Source organism: Bubalus bubalis, chromosome 1, assembly GCF_019923935.1.
Source record: "Bubalus bubalis isolate 160015118507 breed Murrah chromosome 1, NDDB_SH_1, whole genome shotgun sequence".
Classification (NCBI taxonomy): Eukaryota; Metazoa; Chordata; class Mammalia; order Artiodactyla; family Bovidae; genus Bubalus; species Bubalus bubalis.
The window spans coordinates 124833451-124836498 of record NC_059157.1 but is presented as its reverse complement, the minus strand read 5'-3'; the positions used below and the strand labels follow the sequence as shown (position 1 = coordinate 124836498).

The 3048-nt window shown below is 35.4% G+C and overlaps 1 non-coding gene across 1 annotated transcript; it reads right to left on the bottom strand.

Moving 5' to 3' along the window:
- Positions 1–2682: 2682 nt before the first annotated feature.
- TRNAC-GCA lies at positions 2683–2754 on the bottom strand. Its single transcript has one exon. It is a non-coding gene; the product is annotated as a tRNA-Cys (tRNA).
- Positions 2755–3048: the final 294 nt, after the last annotated feature.

Genomic DNA, 3048 nt, shown 5'->3' with positions numbered 1-3048 from the left:
ATAATGAGCACAATGATAATTAGTAGAATGAATTCACCTGAGGAATGAATTAGTAAACTGGGAGATCAGATTGAGGACTTCTCCTTAGCAGGAAATTATTTTAAAAATGGAAAATATTTAAGGTATAAAAAGTCCCAGGAAGAAAAAAGGAAAAAAGAAAAAATAGATCCAAATGGAGAAGAGGAAATATTTAAAGGGATAATGGAGATAATCCCCCCAGAATTAATGAATGATGAAAAGCCTCAGATTGACAGGAACCATAGAGAGCAGAGAGGAGTGATAAGGAAAATCACCCTTCTAGACATAAGTTATGTTAAAATACAAGACTATCAAAGATAAGGTAAAATTGTAAAACAAAAACCAAAAAACTTCCAATAGAAAGAAAGAAGATCCCTTACAAAAGAATAAGAATAATATTGATATCAGGGTTTTCAGCCATATGTAAGGATGAAACTATAGAATTTCATACCTAGCTAAACCTTCAGTCAAATATTAATGATAAAAATGCTCTTAAGACATACAGAGTCTCAGAGTATTTGCCACATCAAGACCAATATGTAAAATATCTTTTAATGATGTACTTCCATAGATAGCAATTTAAGGGATAAGGGAAGAAAAATGTGAAGAAAGGGTGGTAAAAGATCTTTGTAAAGTCTGTGGTTGTCTTCAAAAATAACTACGGCCAAAGAAAAGAGAAAACAAAAGCAGGTCCATAAAAACCAAGAATGAAAAGTCTAGAGGAGCTCAGTATAATAGAGTAAGCGAAGACCAAGGGACATCAGAGTGTATCAATATCCTTATCTAATGTGAGAGAAAACATAGACGACTTTAAAATATACAAAACACAGGGAGAAAGTGTGACAAATTGAAATAATAAACTAATAAAGTAGAAGAAAGTCCTAATATGTGAATAACTGCTAGAGATGAAAATGAACTAACTTTGCAAATTAAAAAAACAAAATCTAGTTGTTTGCTATTCACTAAATACATTCTAAGGCAACATATATGCAAAAAATAAAAGAACATAAAATGATTAATCAGGCAAGTGTTAATAATAAACTTGTGTTAATATAATACTACAGATACTATGAGGATCATAATTTTTATACCAAAACTAGCAAAGAGCAGTAAGGATAATTGTATAACTATGCCACTTATTGCTATAACTGTAAAAATACTCAAAAAAATTTTAGTAAATCAGATCTAATAGTGCATTAAAATTATCATATACCACACTGGGCTTCCCTCAGGTATACAAGGACTGTCTGAACAGTAGAAAATCTGTAAGCATAATTACCATTCAGCTAAATATTGCTATTACAATAAGAAACAGAAATTCAATGCTTAACAATTGAAAAGAAGAAAATAAAATTAGCATTATTTTCAGATGATGTGATTTTGTGACCAACTTTCACATTTGTTTTTGGTGAGATTAGTCAAGGCTGGAACTGGAAATCTGTAAAACCACTTAGAAAAACAGTTTGATATTGTCTCGTAAAAGTGAAATTTATGGCCTCTATAACTAACAATTCTGTTCCTATGATTATGCTTAAAGGAAATCTTGCATACATATACCAGAAAATTTGAGTAAGAATGTTCATTTCACTATTATGCAAATTAACAAAAAATTTTCCTGTCAATAGGGAATCATGAATAAGCTACAGCATATTCAAATTAAATGAATACAACAACAAGCAACAACTTGGATGTCTCCAAAATAGAATATTAATTAAAAAGTAAGGATATCAAAACTATTTGTGCATGATATGCTTTTTGTAATATTAAGAACAATATTAATAAAATATACTTTTTAAAGGAATACCTATAGATGAGACAAAACTATTTAAAAATGAAAGCAAAGCAATGATGAATACTAGATGCATAACCATTGTTACCCTGGGAGGAGAATGCCAGGGGTTGAGCAGGGGAAGATCACAGGAAAAGATGTGGTCAAGCCACTGTCAAATTCCTAGCTTTCACACGTGAAGGGTCATTTAAAAATGCTTAATACATTAGATTAACTAAATAAGTAAATACAATATGCCATACATGAAACAAGGATTATAGTTAATCCAGCTCTAAGTCCATGAGATCTAAAAGAAATATTTCAAATGGGAGACTTCAGGCACTGAGGCCCTAGAGGTGGAGACTTCTTTGAGCAGAACTGTCTGAGTCATGTATTTAGTGGCCATTTGATCCATTAGCCCTGGAGGCCTGCCTAGTTCCATAAATATTGGTACCAAACCTGTTGTAAAGATCATGTGCAAAGACTAAATTTCCATGCTCAGACACGCTGACATTAACCAGAGGTCGGCAATTGCTTCTGCTGAAGCAGTAATATCCTAGCCAGTCTCCTGACCTAAGCCCCACCCTCCCTTACAGTTCTTCTCCATACTGCCCCCAGAGTGTTACTGCTAAATTGCACAACTGATCAGATTACTTTTTCTGTATCACTATCTCTAGATCAAGTCTTTGGCTGGGAATTATAGAATTCCCTCAGTGTTCCTTCCTAAGCAGAATAGCGCTGTATATCTCACTAATCCCTCAGTGAAGAAGTGAAGTTGCTCATTCATGTCTGACTCTTTGCAACCCCATGGACAGTAGCCTACCAGGCTCCTCCATCCATGGGATTTTCCAGGCAAGAATACTGGATTGGGCTGCCATTTCCTTCTCCAGGGGATCTTCCCAACCCAGGGATCGAACCTGGGTCTCCTGCATTGCAGACAGACGCTTTACCATCTGAGCCACCAGGGAAGCCCTCACCAGCTGACATTTTACTCATTTTCAAATCTCAACTCCTCTTCCTCCTAATCTATGAAGACCTGAAGGGAAAAGATTATGAGCAGAGAGGGTGGGACTATTCAGGCACTCAAAAATATCTGCACCTGTAACATGGACAAAGTTTAGATACACAGAGTTAAGGCACTGACCGAGCTTGCATATTACATCCATGTTACAAGTGAGGCCCGATTCTGGTGACCTGCATCTGTGTCAGCCTAGGTGGGACTGAAACACTCATCCTTTTCCCCATCTCCCAGAGTTGGTTTC